Source organism: Scylla paramamosain, chromosome 49 (assembly GCF_035594125.1).
Source record: "Scylla paramamosain isolate STU-SP2022 chromosome 49, ASM3559412v1, whole genome shotgun sequence".
NCBI lineage: Eukaryota > Metazoa > Arthropoda > Malacostraca > Decapoda > Portunidae > Scylla > Scylla paramamosain.
In genome coordinates this window covers 5374026-5394841 of record NC_087199.1, presented here as the reverse complement: position 1 = coordinate 5394841, position 20816 = coordinate 5374026, and positions in this window count along the sequence as shown.

The window sequence follows — 20816 nt, the reverse complement described above, 5'->3', positions numbered from 1 at the left end:
AGTTAGCAAGATCAGAAGAGCTGTTAGCATGAACATTACCGGTAGAAGTTAGCTAGAGATGCAACATCGCAGCGATGAGAGAGAGGCTGAAGACAGTCACTTAAAGAAGAAGAGTTGATGAGATGAAAGGCTTTTGATTCCACTCTGTCTAGAAGAGCGGTATGAATGCAACCCCCTGACATGTGAAGCATACTCCATACATGGAGAGATAAGGCCCTTGTACAGAGTTAGCAGCTGGGAAGGGGGGGTGAGAAAAACTGGCAGAATACCTAACTTCATGGAAGCCGTTTTAGCCTGAGATAATATATGTTTCTAGTTCAGACTTTAAGTAAAGGACAGACTGAGGATGTTCAGTGTAAAAGAGGGGGACAATTGAGTGCCATTGTAGAAGAGGTCTAGATGGTCGTGTCGAGTTGATAGATGGAGGAGTTGAATTTTTGAGGCATTGAAAAATACCATGTTTGCTCTGCCACAATCAGAATTTTTTTGAAAGATCAGAAGTCAGGCTTTCTGTGGCTTCCCTATGTGAAATGTTTACTTTCTGAAGTGTTGGACGTCTATGAAAAGACGTGGAAAAGTGCAGGTTGGTATCATCAGCGTAGCGTAACCATCTACCATATCAGCAACAGGATGGTCAGAAAGGAAACATGAGATGAAGTTACACAGAGAAGGATAGAAGCCATAGGAGGGTAGTTTGGAAATCAAAGCTTTGTGCTAGACTCTATCAAAAGCTTTTGATATGTCTAAAGACACAGCAAAAGTTTCACCAAAATCTCTAAAAAGAGGATGACCAAGACTCAGTAAGGAAAGCCAGAAGATCACCAGTAGAGCGGCCTTGACAGAACCCATACTGGCGATCAGATAGAAGGCTGTGAAGTGATAGATGTTTAAGAATTTTCCCATTTATGATAAACTTAAAAACTACAGATTGGCAGGAAATTAAAGCAATAGGGCATTAGTTTGAGGAAATAGAACAATCACCCTTTTTAGGAACAGGCTGAATGTAGGTAAACTTCCAGCGAGAAGGAAAGGTAGATGTTGACAGACAGAGCTGAAAGAGTTTGACTAGGCAAAGTGCAAACATGGAGGCACAGTTTCAGGAATCAAAACCTATAAAGGTATACATCTCTGCAACATTACTTTCCACATAAGATTTCTACTCTTCATCATTTTTCCCTTTTTTCTTTATTCACAGACTTTGCCAGTATATTCATTAGTTTATCTTGCTATGTGTTCAATAATATCCCTATGTACAAGAGAGAGAAAAATTTTCATTGGTTCTTGAGTATTCTCTCAGACTACTTTGACACGTATGTCTCCAGTAAATGGAAGTCATTCTCTACTAACAGTCAGTCCCACAGTCAGTCACAGTCCAGCTACCACATGAAATAGACGTACAAATGCAGACAGTGTTGCTTGGAGGAAAATGGGGGTTTTTATAGTTAGACAAGCCAGTTGCTTTAAGGGGATAAATGAGCAATTACTGGCCGTACGCCCCAGCCTACATGGGCAGTGTACGAGTCTCCATATCAGCCTGGCTTGGAGTGTAGTTATTTGGAACACGTTGACTACATATCAGGATGTGACTCCTCGGCAAGGCCAAAAGCAAGCTGAGTTTGATTACACTGAGAAGTTAATTATTTTGTGAACACTCGTCTGTATTTGTGTTGTCATGTTAAATGCTACTGCAATCTGGGGGGGGGCGTCCCCAACGCCCTTTTTGATGTAGAGGATTACTTTACACTGCCTGGAAGTAGTTTATCTTTCTTCCTTTTGGGAAGGGGGATATTATAGTGCCTGGCAGAGGACTATAATACTTTGTCAGATGTGGACAGTCTGTTTACTTGGGCGGTAATTCCCCAAGGTATTATACCTCGACTTTACATGTGTTGTTGCCTGTTATAATTGTCTTTTCGCTAGAACGTGGTGATCGATTCTTTCCCAGCTGTTGGAACTGGTAGTTGGGGAAATATTTTCTTGTCTGCTGGTAGGAGAAACAGACTGACAACCTCATTTATTTACCCTGGAGTTGTGACCAGGGGTAAAGGGTGCAAGTCAAAAGCCCTGTAGCTAGTCATGTAGGGGATGACATGGAGAGAGCTGGTCCAGTTAGTCATAACAATATCCAGATATCAAAAGAAAGCTAGATTACTGAGGTTTATGAGAGGCACAGAAGAGTGTAGCCCACCCCAACGAAACATGGGAGCATAGTGAGTGAACTTAGCGTCATTCGTCAGCAACTCAAAAGTTTTTTTTTTTTTTTATGTAGGAGGGACACTGTCCAAGGGCAACAAAAATCCGATTAAAAAAAAATGCCCACTGAAATGCCAGTCTCATGAAAAGGGTCCAAAGCGGTAGTAAAAAATTGAAGGATAAGTATCTTGAAACCTCACTCTTAAAGGAATTCAAGTCATAGGAAGGTGGAAATACAGAAGCAGGCAGGAAGTTCCAGAGTTTACCAGAGAAAGGGATGAATGATTGAGAATACTGGTTAACTCTTGCGTTAGAGAGGTGGACAGAATAGGGGTGAGAGAAAGAAGAAAGTCTTGTGCAGCGAGGCTGTGGGAGGAGAGGAGGCACGCAGTTAGCAAGATCAGAAGAGCAGTTAGCATGAAAATAGCAGTAGAAGACAGCTAGAGATGCAACATTGTGGTAATGAGAGAGAGGCTGAAGACAGTCAGTTAGAGGAGAGGAGTTGATGAGACGAAAAGCTTTTGATTCCACCCTGTCTAGAAGAGCAGTATGAGTGGAACCCCCCCAGATATGTGAAGCATACTCCATACATGGACGGATAAAGCCCTTGTACAGAGTTAGCAGCTAGGTGGCAGTGGGGGGAAACTGGGGAAGACGTCTCAGAACCCCTAACTTCATAGAAGTTATTTTAGCTAGAGATGAGATGTGAAGTTTCCAGTTAAGATTATAAGTAAAGGACAGACAGAGGATGTTCAGTGTAGAAGAGGGGGACAGTTGAGTGTCATTGAAGAAGAGGGGAGAGTTGTCTGGAAGGTTGTGTCGAGTTGATAGATGAAAGAATTGAGTTTTTGAGGCATTGAACAATACCAAGTTTGCTCTGCCCCAATCAGAAATTTTAGAAAGATCAGAAGTCAAGCGTTCTGTGACTTCTCTACGTGAAATGTTTACTTCCTGAAGGGTCTATAAAAAGACGTGGAAAAGTGTAGGGTGGTATCATCAGCATAGGAGTGGATAGGAAATGAAGTTTGGTTTACAAGATCATTAATGAATAATAAGAAGAGAGTGGGTAACAGGACAGAATCCTGAGGAACACCACTGTTAATAGATTTAGGAGAAGAACAATGACTGTCTACCACAGCAGCAATAGAACGGTCAGAAAAGAAACTTGAGATGAAATTACAGAGAGAAGGATAGAAGCCATAGGAAAGTAGTTTGGAAATCAAAGCTTTGTGCCAGACTCTATCAAAACCTTTAATATGTCCAAGGCAACAGCAAAAGTTTCACCAAAATCTCTAAAAGAGGATGACCAAGACTCAGTAAGGAAAGCCAGAAGATCACCAGTAGGGCGGCCTTGACAGAACTCATACTGGCGATAAGATAGAAGGCTGTGAAGTGATAGATGTTTAAGAATTTTCCCATTGATGATAAAATGAAAAACTACAGATAGGTAGGAAATTAAAGCAATAGGGCAGTACATTGAGGGATTAGTACAATCACCCTTTTTAGGAACAGGCCCAATGTAGGTAAACTTCCAGCAAGAAGAAAAGGTAGATATTGACAGACAGAGCTGAAAGAGTTTGACTAGGCAAGGTGCAAGCACGGAGGCACAGTTTCGGAGAAAAATAGGAGGGACCCCATTAGGTTCATAAGCCTTCCGAGGGTTTAGGCCAGCTAGGGAATGGAAAACATCATTGCGAAGAATTTTAATAGGTAGCATGAAGTAGTCAGAGGGTGGAGGAGAATCGTCCAAGGTAGAGTTTTTATCAACGGTTTGAGCGAGGAGTTCAGCTTTAGAAGTAGATGTGATAGCAGTGGTGCCAATTGGTTGAAATAAAGGAGGGAAAGAAGAAGCAAAGTTATTGGGGATATTTTTGGCTAGATGCCAGAAGTCACGAGGGGAGTTAAATCTTGAAAGGTTTTGACACTTTCTGTTAATGAAGGAGCTTTTGGCTAGTTGGAGAACAGACTTGGCATGGTTCCGGGCAGAAATATAAAGTGCATGAGATTACTGGTGATGGAAGGCTTAAGTACCTTTTGTGGGCCACCTCTCTATCATGTATAGCACGAGAACAAGCTGTGTTAAACCAAGGTTTAGGTCGAGAAAAAGAGTGAGGAATGTACGCCTCCATGCCAGACACTATCACCTCTGTTATGAGCTTAGCACACAAAGACGGGTCTCTGACACGGAAGCAGTAGTCATTCCAAGAAAAATCAGCAAAATACTTCCTCAGGTTCCCCCAACTAGCAGAGGCAAAACGCCAGAGGCACCTTCGCTTAGGGGGATCTTGAGGAGGGACTGGAGCGATAGGACAAGATACAGAGATGAGATTGTGATCGTAGGAGCCCAATGGAGAAGAAAGGGTGACAGCATAAGCAGAAGGATTAGAGGCCAGAAAAAGGTCAAGAATGTTGGGTGTATCTCCAAGATGGTCAGGAATACGAGTAGGGTGTTGCACCAATTGCTCTAGGTCATGGAGGATAGCAAAGTTGAAGGTTAGTTCACCAGGATGGTCAGTGAAGGGAGAGGAAAGCCAAAGCTGGTGGTGAACATTGGAGTCTCCAAGAATGGAGATCTCTGCAAAAGGGAAGAGAGTCAGAATGTGCTCCATTTTGGAAGTTAAGTAGTCAAAGAATTTATTATATAAGAGGAGTTAGGTGAGAGGTATACAGCACAGATAAATTTAGTTTGAGAGTGACTCTGTAGTCGTAGCCAGATGGTGGAAAACTCAGAAGATTCAAGAGCGTGGGCACGAGAGCAGGTTAAGTCATTACGCACATAAACGCAACATCCAGCTTTGGATCGAAAATGAGGATAGAGAAAGTAGGAGGGAACAGGAAAGGGGCTACTCTCAGGTGCCTCAGACACCCGAGTTTCATTGAGGAAAAGAAGATGAGGTTTAGAAGAGGAGAAGTAGTGTTCTACAGATTGAAAATTAGATCTTAGACCGTGAATGTTGCAGAAGTTAATGAAGAAAAAGTTGAGGGGGGTGTCAAGACTCTTAGGATCGTCGACAGAAAGGCAGTCCATGCTGGGGACATTTATCGTCCCCTCCCCAGATGGAGACCCTAAGGCTGGTGTAGGAATCGCCATAATAATTTTGAAATTTTTGAGTGAAAGGTGTGTCTGTTATTAGGTGCTTGTAGTGTTTTGTGTGGAGGAAGAGAGTTGTCTTTAGAGGGCAGGCTGTGACTGCCCCCTTGTGTTGTGAGACACAAAGGGAAACGTTCAGTGAGATCACAGCTGGGTTTAATGATAAGTTCACAGCACCCACTGAACAGTGCTTTAGACCTCACTGGGAGTAATTATCGTTTCGGCAGGTGTCTACTGCCCCCTCCTGTGAGTTGAAAATTGAAAGTATGGGAGTTTTATAAGCTCTGGAACACTCGCATATCCCTGATTATACAGGGTGTAACACGAGTTTCTGCAGATATTGCCAGAGGTCAAAAGTGCAGGTTATTCTAAGTGAAAAATATTTCATGCGCATGTGCCTTCTGAGGCGTTGTTCAGCCATGGAATGAAATTCAAGCGTGGACTAGCAACAGATACAACAGCAGGGCCAGGTGGGTATCCATGATGGAGTCCTGAAATTGTGAATGATTCAGTCATGATTTCTACAAGTTCTGGAGCTTTACAGTATCCCATGACAAGACAAGTGATAACAACATACCAATACTGACTACCGATAAACATTACACAATGATAGCATGCATGTAATAAACAACAGATAAAATAACAGGCTGTGTGGCACCATGCGCGCCCAGGCAGAGAGTGGGAAGGAGTGAGGCTAGCAGCAAATCACCTGATTTTTAGTCACATCACACAGTTTCCAACCAAGACAATGATAATGAATACGTTCAAATTGTATTGCATACTTTAGAGTAATGTGGAGTATGCAGAAATGATGTTTCTCCAATGTGGTTACCTGCCCAACTCAGCTGTTGTATATGTCGCCCAGCCATACTTGAATTTCATGTCCAGCTAAACACCTCAAAATGCATATGTGTATAGAACATTTTCAACTTTCACCACTGGCAATATCTGCAGGAACTCATGCTACAGTTCATGCAGTTTAGAATGCCTGACCTCTTATTTCTGACCTAAAATTTCTGATTGGAGCAGAGCAAACTTGGTATTGTTCAGTGCCTCAAAAACTGAAATTCCTTCATCTATAAATTCAACACAACCTTCCAGACACCTATCTCCTCTTCTTCAGTGACACTCGACTGCCCTCCTCTTCTACACTGAACAATCTCAGTCTGTCCTTTATTTATAATCTAAACTGTAAACTTCACATTTCATCTCTTGCTCAAACAGCTTCTATGAAGTTAGGCATTCTGAGACATCTCCGCCAGTTTTTCTCATCCCATGGCTACTAACTTTGTACAGGGTCTTATGTCTATGTATGGAATATGCTTCATATGTTTGGGGGAGAGGGGGTTCCACTCATTCCACTCTTCTAGACAGGGTGGAATCAAAAAGCTTTTCGTCTCATCAACACCTTGCCTCTGTCTGATTGTTTTTCTCATCACTGCAATGTTGCATCCCTTGCTATCTTCTACTGCTATTTTCATGCTAACTGCTTTTCTCTATTGCTAATTGCAGGCCTTCCCTCCTCCCGCAACCTTACTGCACAAAAGTTTCTTCTCTCTCTCACCCATATTATGTCCACCTCTCTAATGCAAGAATTAATCAGTATTCTCAATCATTCATCCCTTTCTCTGGTAAATTCTGGAACTCCCAAGCTGCTTCTGTATTTCCACCCGCCTATGATTTGAATTCCTTCAAGAGGTATATTTCAAGACACTTATCCTTCAATATTTGACTAATGCTTCAGATCCTATTCGGGGACCGGTACCTCAGTGGGCTTTTTTTTAATTGGATTTTTGTTGCCCTTGGCCGGTGTCTCTCCTATATATATATATATATATATATATATATATATATATATATATATATATATATATATATATATATATATATATATATATATATATATATATATATATATATATATATATATATATATATATATATATATATATATATATATATATATATATATATATATATATATATATATATATATATATATATATATATATATATATATATATATATATATATATATATATATAAGTTATTTCCTGTGAAATACAAGGGATGGTTTCTGGAGGATCATCTATATATAGTTTCACCACATCTTTTGGCTAAATTCTGGAGTGGCTATATAAAGCCTAAATGTTAATTGTTGTTTCTTTTTACTTATTTATTTTGTTTTTCTTGTAAGTTAATAATTTTATTTTGGTATTATATACCACCTAACAGACAAAACGATGATGAGTGTGCTCTTAAAAGCTGCTTCTAACCAGCAAAGTGTAGAACAGATAATAAATGGACAATTAAAAATAACACTGGCATTTTAGTGATAGGAAATACAACAGGGCAGATGGAGAACTTGCTAAGATGGACCTGAATGGATAGAAGCAGGCACCAATGAGGAAGTTAGGGGAAGAGACCTTGATCTTGATATGAGATCATAGGAGGTTATGATGATTATGATAATGTGAAGAATGATAATGAGATATGGGGGACAGAAGCATGAGAATATGAAAATGAAGAGAGAGAGAGAATGGAATTCTTGTAGGTAGCAAGGAGATGGCATAGGAGTAGAAAAGGAATTCTGAATGTTTAATGAATGAGAAGATAGTAGGGGAAGCAATACTATTTACTGTGGATACAGAAGCATGTAGAGAATGAATGATTATGCAAAGAGGAATTGGCATGGAGGTAGAAAAAGTGATAGCCAGGTTGGAGTGTGACTAAAGCTGTAGTGAAATGGAATAACTCCAAAAATGTAAAAGTATGGAAATGAAGCATCAGAAGACTGGATGCTTCTAGCATATGATCTGGCAGGAGTACCAAATGAATGGTTGTTATGCCTCTATACAAAAGATAACGGTTGTAGAAATTAATGCAATAGTTGTAGGGGGATAAGCTTGCTTAGTGTGCCAGGAAAAGTCGACGAAAGTCTTGAGTGAAAGAATGATGGAATTGATGGAAGTGAAGGTTGATGAGAAGCAGAGAGAATTCAGGAAAGGAAATGGCTGTGTGGATCAGTATTTAGCAATTCAAATGATAACAGAAAAGTACTTAGGATAGGATGAAAAGTTGTATGCAGCATTCATGAATCTGAAGAATGCATGTGACAGGATTGACAGGGAAGTCCTTTGGGATGTTCTTAGGATTTATGGCATTAAGAGGCAGTTGTCAGAAGGAATTAAAGCCTTTTTATAGAGATACAAGTGTGAGTATGAGGAAGGAGGGAGAGATTGGAGGGAGTTTTGCAGCAGGAAGTAATGTCTCCATGGTTGTTAATTATTTTTATGGATGGCTTTATGAGGAAGATGAAAACTAAAGTAGGAAATGTTAGTGCATCTGAGGCTGACATGGAAAGGAGTGGGGTGGGTTGGAGTAGCAAGTCTAACTAGTAGAGAGTGAAAAGGAATTCCAGAGAGTGATGAATCTTTTCCACTGTGTGTCCATTTACTTAGTTGTGATTTATGGGAGGGGAGCAATCTCATAGTATACCATCTCCGTATCTATCTAGTTTAGTTCATAATGTCTTCACTGAGTTCATTCCATTTGTTCACACTTCTGTGAGGAAAACTATACTTCTTGATGTCTCTTCTACAGTTATCCTTCTTCAACTTCTTACTGTGTCCCCTTGTACTCTGTGTGTCTAAAGTTATAAAACATTCTTTGTCACATTTTCCATATTATTTATCATTTTATAGATATTTATTAAATTTCCTCTCTCTCTCTCTCTCTCTCTCTCTCTCTCTCTCTCTCTCTCTCTCTCTCTCTCTCTCTCTCTCTCTCTCTCTCTCTCTCTCTCTCTCTCTCTCTTGTTTTCAAGGGTAGGAATTTCCAACATTCTTAATCTCTCCATAAGTTGAATTTCTCAACTCCAGAACCATCTTAGTGACTGCTCTTTGAACTCTTTCCAAGGAAAATGTTATAATATTTCTCCTTGTATAGGCACACTCCTTCAGACAGATCTAGAATATTAACAAAGTGATCTAACCAGACGCATGGCAAGATCATCTATTTACTGATGACGAATAGGTACTACTCGCTCGTCTCAGCCGACGCGCTAGTTCCTTCTAGAAGGCGAGATAGCACGTTGGCCCCGACATTGTCTCAGCCACGGATGTACTGAACTCGCATCTGAAATTGTTGCAAATACAGAGCCCATCTCCTTATTCGGGAGTTGCATTCTTAGAGGTACTCAGAGATTCCAGGCCATGTGGTCTGTCTGCAATACAAACTCATCCCCGTATAAGTAGAAGTAGAATTTCTTTATTCCGTCTACTACGGCGAGTAGTTCACGTTTTATCGTGCTGTAGTTCTCTGCTGGTTTGAGCTTCCTGCTGTGATAGGCCACGGGGAAGATGTCGCCGTCCTTTTCCTGCAGCAACACAGCACCCAAACCCTCACAGGATACATCGGTCTTAAGTACAAAGGGCTTTGAAGGGTCTAAGGAGACCACACCACTGCTGCATATTCCAATCTTGGTCTTATCATGGAAATCAACATTTTTTTTTTATTATTATTATTATTTTTTTTTTTATCATTCTTCACTGAGTTAATTCCATTTGTTCACACTTCTGTGAGGAAAACTATACTTCTTGATGTCTCTTCTACAGTTATCCTTCTTCAACTTCTTACTGATGTCCACAGCTGTCTGTCATTTGAGGCCATAATGGTGGAAAGCTTTCTGTTTTAAGTGGATATTGAATGACAGATTCTCTTTTGCTTATGTGAGAAGCTATAGGGCAATGTAATACCAATGTGCTTCACCTTAGGAATAACATTTAACAAAGCTGTAACATAATGCTTTACTGCTGCAGTAATTAATTGATTTCACCCAAAAGTAATGTAGAATTCTGAAAATCTGAATACAGTGAAGAAATGAAAATCAAATCACTTCAAGTTTGAATAAAACTTAAAGGAACTATGAATATGGATAAAAGATAAAAAACAGTAAAATAATGGGATAGATATAAACCCAACCATTTCCCATTAAACTTGCAGTTTCAACTAATACTCCTGTCCTCTTTATCTCTTTCGCTAAAGCCAACAAGCAGAGGGACCTGGTGGGAATGCAGGGTTTTTGGGGTGGGGAAAGCCAAAATTAGGTATTTTTGACATTCATGGAAAGTCTAAGGATGACGAACTACATATTTCGAAAACGGAAAATTTCTACGCTATCCTAACCTAACATAACCTACCCAGGGAAGCTTCGACCCTCCTGGACACCCCCCCTAAAAGTTACTAACCTAATATTACCTTATCTCCAAACAGCCCCATAAGGTAAACTAACTAACATTTTGTAACCTACAGTACATTCTGTCAGTCATCACCACATACCAACAGTAATTATTTAACGAAAAATACCTTAAGAAATTGAAGGAACTGGCGGTAAACTGCCAGCACACGTCTCTTCCACGTAGCTATAGTTAAGTGACGCAGCACAGTCCCAGGTGCTCCTTCCTCCTCTAAACACATGTGCCTGTATGTGATTGCCCGACAAATTTCCATGTGACCTGATTCGTAGCAGGTAACCCAACTTCATCATAGTCACGTCGCCATTGGACATGCGCACTATTGATAACAAACATGAACACATTATCCTACGAGCGACGAATGGTGGATCTAAGCTAGAATTGACTTAAACCTTCGAAATTCTCATCTTAAGTCATTATTAATTTCCGACAGGATAAAATGGAGAAAAAAATGCACCAAACAAGGAATTGTAGACCCTGTGAAGGATTATAGTTACTTACGGTGTATTGGTTGAAACTGCAATAATACCCTATTACTAAATGAGCAATCTGAGTATGAGAAATCAGAGGAAAAGAAAATACAATAAAAGAACAATTAAGTCAACGTTAAACAAATTAACAAGAAGGTGTTAACTTTTCATCATGCCACCTTCACACTATCATCCAGGATCATGTTCCACTCTTACGTTTTGACAAATGTCTTGTTTATTTTGGCTTGGTGAAACGTGAGTGCTAGGCGTGCTGATCCTACCTGGTGAAAAATAGGTGAAAACATGATGTCATAACAAATACGTCAATTATTACAAAAATCCTAAATCCACTCTGAACCGGCTGAATTGTGGCGAGCTGGAGGGGCCTTTAGGTTCACGTAGAAGCGCCACACAGGCACAGGCATCGTAACACTCCATATGGAAAAAAAAAAACTGAAAACATCTCAACATCACTCTGGAAACATCTTGGAAACATGACAGTGTACGTTACATATGAAATAAAAAGGAATTACCTTAAGATTCTGTATCCAGATTGTAGTATCTTGGTCTTCATCTTGATGGTACAGGTAGCTCAGGATCACTCCTGAGCCAGGCCTTTGGATCGGCAACTTCTGTAGAAGGGGGGAAAAAAAAGAGAAACGAAAAGCATCCTCTGTCCTAATTGTTCCTACATCTGGCACGCCACATTCTCTCCAGAAACTCTTTCACCGCCTCAATCATCCTTTCATTCGCTTCTCTACACAGTCCCAGCAACAACACCATCCACTCCTTTCCTGTCTTCTCCAATCTTTCATTCCTATCATGCCCTAACTAAAGGCCCTAACTAAATTGTCACCAACTCTAAAAAGGATTGGTGACAATATACACCCTTGCCTAACTCCTCTCTCATTCTTCACCCAATCTGTTTCTATGTCTCCTAGTCTGTATCTAGCTCTTGTGTCCATATACATACTTTGTACTATGTTAACTATCTTTGCACTCAATCCAATCTTTTCTGAGAATCTACCTATCATTTCTCTGTTCACTCTATCATAAGCTTTCTCTATATCCAGAAAACCAAGGTACAATTTACCCCCATCCTTCTTTTCTTCTCAATCATTTCATTCACCACAAACATATTGTCCTCAGCTCCCCTATCCACACAAAAACCATTTTGTTCTTTACCCAGCACTCCAGCTCTCTCAATCCATTTACACAGTCTCTCATTCAATACTGCACTGAAAACTTTACCTATTCACTAATGCAATTGGCCTGTAGCTCTTCAGCTCATTCTTACTCTTAAATTCTCCCTTATGCAACAGACACACTCGGCTCGTATTCCATTTTCTTGGCACTCTCTCTTCATCCACACGCGGTTAAATAATTCAGTCATTCTGTCTATCACTACCTCCCCACCACTCTTGTAGAACTCATATGGTATATCATCTGGACCTGCTGCCTTGCCATTCTTCTGTCATCAGCATCACTGATGACCTTGATCTTGATCTTATGCCGACTGACAGACAAATTCCTGAAATATACAAAGTATTTCTAAATAGCAAACAACTAATGACGGAACTACAAAAAAATAAGACCTACTTGAAAGTGAAAATATACCAATGACTTGGAAAGAACCAAGGACAGTGATGGTACCTACGAAAAGCAAATCAAAAGCAAATGAACACAGACTAAAAGCTTTAGTAAATATACTCGTATCATATATTTACTCCTACACCAGCCTCGGAGTCCCCATCTGGGGAGGACCATAAATGTCCCCAGGTCGGACTGCCTTTCCGTCGACGACCGTAAGTGTCTTGACACCCCCCTCAACTTTTTCTTCATCAACTTCTGCAACATTTGCGGTCTAAGATCTAATTTTCAATCTGTAGAACACCACCTCTCCTCTTCTAAACCTCATCTTCTTTTCCTCACTGAAACTCAGGTGTCTGAGGCAACTGACAGTAGCACCTTTTCTGTTCCCTCCTACTTTCTCTATCCTCATTTTCGATCCAAAGCTGGATGCTGCGTTTATGTGCGCAATGACTTAACCTGCTCTCGTGCCCACGCTCTTGAATCTTCCGAGTTTTCCACCATCTGGCTACGACTACAGAGTCATTCTCATACTAAATTTATTTGTGCTGTATACCTCTCTCCTAACTCCTCTGACTATAAGAAATTCTTTGACTACTTAACTTCCAAAGTGGAGCACATTCTGACCCTCTTCCCTTTTGCAGAGATCTCCATTCTTGGAGACTTCAATGTTCACCACCAGCTTTGGCTTTCCTCTCCCTTCACTGACCATCCTGGTGAACTAGCCTACAACTTTGCTATCCTCCATGACCTAGAGCAATTGGTGCAACACCCTACTCGTATTCCTGACCGTCTTGGAGATACGCCCAACATTCTTGACCTTTTCCTGACCTCTAATCCTTCTGCTTATGTTGTCACCCTTTCTTCTCCGTTGGGCTCCTCCGATCACAATCTCATATCTTTATCTTGTCCTATCACTCCAATCCCTCCTCAGGATCCCCCTAAGCGAAGGTGCCTCTGGCGTTTTGCCTCTGCTAGTTGGGTTGACCTGAGGAGGTATTTTGCTGATTTTCCTTGGAATGACTACTGCTTCCGTGTCAGAGACCCGTCTTTGTGTGCTGAGCGCATAACAGAGGTGATAGAGTCTGGCATGGAGGCGTACATTCCTCACTCTTTTTCTCGTCCTAAACCTTCTAAACCTTGGTTTAACACAGCTTATTCTCGTGCTATACATGATAGAGAGGTGGCCCACAAAAGGTACTTAAGCCTTCCATCACCAGAATCTCATGCACTTTATATTTCTGCCCGGAACCATGCCAAGTCTGTTCTCCTAGCCAAAAACTCCTTCATTAACAGAAAATGTCAAAACCTTTCAAGATCTAACTCCACTCGTGATTTCTCCAATAACTTTGCTTCTTCTTCTTTCCCTCCTCTACTTCAACCAGATGGCACCACTGCTATCACATCTATTTTTAAAGCTGAACTCTTTGCTCAAACCTTTGCTAAAAACACTACCTTGGATGATTCTGGGCTTGTTCCTCCCTCTCCTCCACCCTCTGACTACTTCATGCCACGTATTAAAATTCTTCGCAATGATGTTTTCCATGCCCTCGCTGGCCTAAACCCTCGGAAGGCTTATGGACCTGATGGGGTCCCTCCTATTGTTCTCCGAAACTGTGCCTCTGTGCTTGCACCTTACCTAGTCAAACTCTTTCTGCTCTGTCTGTCAACATCTACCTTTCCTTCTTGCTGGAAGTTTGCCTACATTCAACCTGTTCCTAAAAAGGGTGACCGCTCTAATCCCTCAAACTACCGTCCTATTGCTTTAATTTCCTGCCTATCTAAAGTTTTTGAATCTATCCTCAACAGGAAGATTCTTAAACATCTATCACTTCACAACCTTCTATCTGATCGCCAGTATGGGTTCCGTCAAGGCCGCTCTACTGGTGATTTTCTGGCTTTCCTTACTGAGTCTTGGTCATCCTCTTTTAGAGACTTTGGTGAAACCTTTGCTGTTGCCTTGGACATATCAAAAGCCTTTGATAGAGTCTGGCACAAAGCTTCGATTTCAAAACTACCCTCCTACGGTTTCTAACCTTCTCTCTGTAACTTCATCTCAAGTTTCCTTTCTGACCGTTCTATTGCTGCTGTGGTAGACGGTCACTGTTCTTCTCCTAAATCTATTAACAGTGGTGTTCCTCAGGGTTCTGTCCTGTCACCCACTCTCTTCTTATTATTCATTAATGATCTTCTAAACCAAACTTCTTGTCCTATTCACTCCTATGCTGATGATACCACCCTGCACTTTTCCACGTCTTTTCATAGACGTCCAACCCTTCAGGAGATAAACATATCACGCAGGGAAGCCACAGAACGCCTGACTTCTGATCTTTCTAAAATTTTTGATTGGGGCAGAGCAAACTTGGTATTGTTCAATGCCTCAAAAACTCAATTCCTCCATCTATCAACTCGACACAATCTTCCAGACAACTATCCCCTCTTCTTCAATGACACTCAACTGTCCCCCTCTTCTACGCTGAACATCCTCGGTCTGTCCTTTACTTATAATCTGAACTGGAAACTTCACATCTCATCTCTAGCTAAAACAGCTTCTATGAAGTTAGGTGTTCTGAGACGTCTCTGCCAGTTTTTCTCACCCCCCTAGCTGCTAACTCTGTACAAGGGCCTTATCCGTCCATGTATGGAGTATGCTTCACATGTCTGGGGGGGTTTCACTCATAGTGCTCTTCTAGACAGGGTGGAATCAAAAGCTTTTCGTCTCATCAACTCCTCTCCTCTAACTGACTGTCTTCAGCCCCTCTCTCACCGCCGCAATGTTGCATATCTAGCTGTCTTCTACCGCTATTTTCATGCCAACTGCTCTTCTGATCTTGCTAACTGCATGCCTCCCCTCCTTCCGCGGCCTCGCTGCACAAGACTTTCTTCTTTCTCTCACCTCTATTCTGTCCACCTCTCTAACGCAAGAGTTAACCAGTATTCTCAATCATTCATCCCTTTCTCTGGTAAACTCTGGAACTCCCTGCCTTCTTCTGTATTTCCACCTTCCTATGACTTGAATTCCTTCAAGAGGGAGGTTTCAAGACACTTATCCACCAATTTTTGACCACTGCTTTGACCCTTTTATGGGACTGGCATTTCAGTGGGCATTTTTTTATTAAATTTTTGTTGCCTTTGGCCAGTATCCTTCCTACATAAAAAAAATATACATATATATAAGTTAGTCATGGCTGTCATTAGAGAGGCAATAGAACACCACATAAAGAATAATGAGCTGTAAAAAGACACACAGGCAGGAAGAACACAGACGGAAGAAGAGTGGGGAGCAATAACCTTCTGATACTGAGATACTACACTGAAAATTCATACAAGATGAAGAAACCTCTAATTGTAATGTGAGGAGTCAGGCGGAGGTAGATGCATCGTGATGTTCAGCCGCTTAACTTGGGGTTTGATGGGAAGTGTTTGTTTTGGAACGGGAGGGATTATAGCGCAGAACACGGACACTTGAGGTCTGGATTGTGTGGCTTTGTCAGCATAGCAGGTACGTGATAGTGTATTTCAGTGTGAAGATATTGTTGGGCAAAGTGTTGGATGATAATGAAATGTAGGGAGCGGGAGAGAGGATGATTAGAGTGCACCATGGGTGTGTTGCAGGAGTTTCACGGTGATGCTTAAGGACCGTAGCCGTAGCTGTCTGTGTGCCTGTCTACTGGAGGAGTGGTGTAGTGTGTGGCCATCCTGAGCCCAGGCTGGCTGGTGGGCAGCTGGTGCTTAATTACAGTTTTGGTAGCAGAGCGTAGTTGTCATACCCTTTTTGGGTCTTGTGAGAAACTCCTGCTTGGGTCTAATATTTTTATATTGTTGTCAAAGCCATGGAGGGGACATCCGTGAAGGTGGAAAAGTTAATTGACCAAGACTGCAAGGGACTGGATGTCAGGATGGGTTTAAGGCTGTGGGGCAACTGGCAGAGGTTGTTGCAGGTTTATGCCAGCAGCAGGCCAACACCCATCAGTCTCAGTCAATAGTGTGGTCACGGCCACTTCGCAGTATTAACATGTTTTCAGGCAGGATTAAGAATGCCAAGGAGTGGGATGACTGGGCAAGGGATGCACAAGAGGCTGTAACACAGATAGGCCTGCAAGTGTTTGAAGCTGTGGAATATTTGTGTGGGTTCTTTGACAGGCCAGCACAGCCAAGTGAGGTGTATCGCAGAGTTATTGGAGTGCCTGAAGAGAGCCTTTTGTCCAAAACAAGGATATGTGGAGCTGGAGAAACAATTACATAGTCGAATCCAGCACCCACATGAAGAGGTTTGGGAGTATGCTGACTCTTTGAGGGAAATTGAGAATAAGATGCAAGAAGTGAGACCGAGAGGGGTAAAGGATCGGCAGTGGCTGCTGTTTACCTGGTTTTGTAGAAACCTAAGGCACAGGGCCATTAGAGTCAAGCTACAGAAGTGGTGGGAGAATCAACCTGTTGCTATAACTTGGGATGGACTGGTGCAGAGGGCCCAGGAGAAGGTGAGGGAAAAGGAGCAGATTCAGCAGGAGGAGGCAGAGCTAGAACAGCAGAATGTAACAAAGAGAGCTGTAAGGAGTGTTGCTTCTGTAGCCCCATGTGTTCTGTGTGGCCAGCAGGGCCATTTAGGGTTTCAGTGTACTAAGTTTAGGGAATGGAAGGATAAGACACAGGGAAATGGGATGCCTTTGAGGAAAGTGGGCCAACCCTTGAGGCCAGATGTGGGCCCATGTCAAGATCATGTTGTAAATAGTATCGTGAGAGGTGCTTGTGAAGTTGGCAAAGAGGTGAAGAGAAGCAGGTTGTTTGGGAAAACCCCGGTAACTGTGAATGATGTACCAGTGGATGCTATGGCTGACTCAGGGGCGGAGATTAGTCTGGTCACCGAGGAGTGGTATAGCAATCATCTCTTACCAGGGAAAGTTGTGTTGCATGAAGCAAATTGGCAAATTACATATGCAGTTGGGACTGCCATCCCTTGCTTGGGTTATGCCCTAGTGGTGGAAGGGAAAGTGATAAAAAAAAATCGTGGTTGGTTTGTTAAGTGTACAGTGCAGGGAGGTGGTGAGGTGCAGGGGACCCAGTTACCCTTATTGCTGGGAATAAATGTATTGGCAGAGTGGGTGCAAGAGTGGAGTTCTGTGAAGGAAAAGTTTTGCCGAGCTAGAGAGAAAATGGAGTAGGTGTGTGAAGGCTGTAGAAACTAAGTTAAGATTAATGCAGCAACCTTTGGGTTGGGCTGTGGTACAACAGTGGCAGAATCTGGTGATCCCAGCAGGAACAAGGAAAATAATGAGTGTGTTTGTGCCTAGGCTGCAGGAAGTGGACAGTGAAAAGTGTAATGTTGGAGCCCCTGGAAAATGGGCATGGATACTGGGTGCCAGAGGGAATATGTGCATTTCCAAGTTATACTACAGTGGAAAGAGGGAGAGGTTGGATGGCAGTGGCAAATGTGGGGAAAGTAGATGTGAAGTTGACGCCACAGTGGAAAATAGCTACAGTTTCATATGGTCGTGAGCTGACAAAGAAGAAAATTGCAAGCTTATTGACAGAACAAGTACTAGTACAGAGTGCAGAGATGCTTGCCAAGTTTAGGCAACAGTTGGGAGTACATTTAAACGAGAGTCAGCTACAGGTGGGACAGTTGGAAAAATTAGACAAGTTGTTGTACCAGTACCGGAGTGTGTTTGTGGAGGATGAGTTAGGTTGTGCAACAGGTGTTGAACATGAGACACACTTGACCACTGATGTGCCTATACGGTTACCTTACCGTCACATCCCCCCAAAGTGCATGACAGAGGTGAAAACACATATTAAAAGCCATCAAGAACAGGGAGTTGTGGAGGAGAGTGTGAGCCCTTATGCAGCTCCAATTGTGTTAGTGAGGAAGAAAGATAATTCCCTGAGACTTTATGTGGACTATAGGAGGTTAAATGAGGTTACAGTGAAGGATGTTTTTCCCCTTGCCACGTATTCAAGAAACCCTGGATGGTGTGGCTGGAGCACAATATTTTTTCTCCTTTGATTTAGCTGCAGGTTATCATCATATTAGGGTGAGAGAGGAGAATCGAGCCAAGACAGCTTTTGTATCCCCCTTTGGTCACTACCTGTATGTGTGCTGCCCCATGAGGCTCACTAATGCTCCAGCTACCTTCCAGCGTTTTATGGAATACGTGTTTTCTTTTTTTTTTTTAAGTAGGAAGGACACTGGCCAAGGACAACAAAAATCTAATAAAAAAAAATGCCCACTGAAATGCCAGTCCCATAAAAGGGTCAAAGCAGTGGTCAAAAATTGGTGGCTAAGTGTCTTGAAACCTCCCTCTTGAAGGAATTCAAGTCATAGGAAGGTGGAAATACAGAAGCAGGCAGGGAGTTCCAGAGTTTACCAGAGAAAGGGATGAATGATTGAGAATACTGGTTAACTCTTGCGTTAGAGAGGTGGACAGAATAGGGGTGAGAGAAAGAAGAAAGTCTTGTGCAGCGAGGCCGCGGAAGGAGGGGAGGCATGCAGTTAGCAAGATCAGAAGAGCAGTTAGCATGAAAATAGCGGTAAAAGACAGCTAGATATGCAACATTGCGGCGGTGAGAGAGAGGCTGAAGACAGTCAGTTAGAGGAGAGGAGTTGATGAGACGAAAAGCTTTTGATTCCACCCTGTCTAGAAGAGCAGTATGAGTGGAACCCCCCCAGACATGTGAAGCATACTCCATACATGGACGGATAAGGCCCTTGTACAGAGTTAGCAGCTGGGGGGGTGAGAAAAACTGGCGGAGACGTCTCAGAACACCTAACTTCATAGAAGCTGTTTTAGCTAGAGATGACATGTGAAGTTTCCAGTTCAGATTATAAGTAAAGGACAGACCGAGGATGTTTAGTGTAGAAGAGGGGGACAGTTGAGTGTCACTGAAGAAGAGGGGATAGTTGTCTGGAAGGTTGTGTCGAGTTGATAGATGGAGGAATTGAGTTTTTGAGGCATTGAACAATACCAAATTTGTTCTGCCCCAATCAGAAATTTTAGAAAGATCAGAAGTCAGGCGTTCTGTGGCTTCCCTGCGTGATATGTTTACCTCCTGAAGGGTTGGACGTCTATGAAAAGACGTGGAAAAGTGCAGGATGGTATCATCAGCGTAGGAGTGGATAGGACAAGAAGTTTGGTTTAGAAGATCATTAATGAATAATAAAAAGAGAGTGGGTGACAGGACAGAACCCTGAGGAACACCACTGTTAATAGATTTAGGAGAAGAACAGTGACCGTCTACCACAGCATAGAACAGTCAGCATAGAACGGTCAGAAAGGAAACTTGAGATGAAGTTACAGAGAGAAGGATAGAAACCGTAGGAGGGTAGTTTGGAAATCAAAGCTTTGTGCCAAACTCTATCAAAAGCTTTTGATATGTCCAAGGCAACAGCAAAAGTTTCACCAAAATCTCTAAAAGAGGATGACCAAGACTCAGTAAGGAAAGCCAGAAGATCACCAGTAGAGCGGCCTTGACGGAACCCATACTGGCGATCAGATAGAAGGTTGTGAAGTGATAGATGTTTAAGAATCTTCCTGTTGAGGATTGATTCAAAAACTTTAGATAGGCAGGAAATTAAAGCAATAGGACGGTAGTTTGAGGGATTAGAACGGTCACCCTATTTAGGAACAGGTTGAATGTAGGCAAACTTCCAGCAAGAAGGAAAGGTAGATGTTGACAGACAGAGCTGAAAGAGTTTGACTAGGCAAGGTGCAAGCACGTAGGCATAGTTTCGGAGAACAATAGGAGGGACCCCATCAGGTCCATAAGCCTTCCGAGGGTTTAGGCCAGCGAGGACATGGAAAACATCATTGCGAAGAATTTTAATAGATGGCATGAAGTAGTCAGAGGGTGGAGGAGAGGGAGGAACAAGCCCGGAATCGTCCATGGTAGAGTTTTTAGCAAAGTTTTGAGCAAAGAGTTCAGCTTTAGAAATAGATGTGATAGCAGTGGTGCCATCTGGTTGAAATAGAGGAGGGAAAGATGAAGAAGCAAAGTTATTGGAGATATTTTTGGCTAGATGCCAGAAATCACGAGGGGAGTTAGATCTTGAAAGGTTTTGACATTTTCTGTTAATGAAGGAGTTTTTGGCTAGTTGGAGAACAGACTTGGCATGGTTCCGGGCAAAAAATATAAAGTGCATGAGATTCTGGTGATGGAAGGCTTAAGTACCTTTTTTGGGCCACCTCTCTATCATGTATAGCACGAGAACAAGCTGTGTTA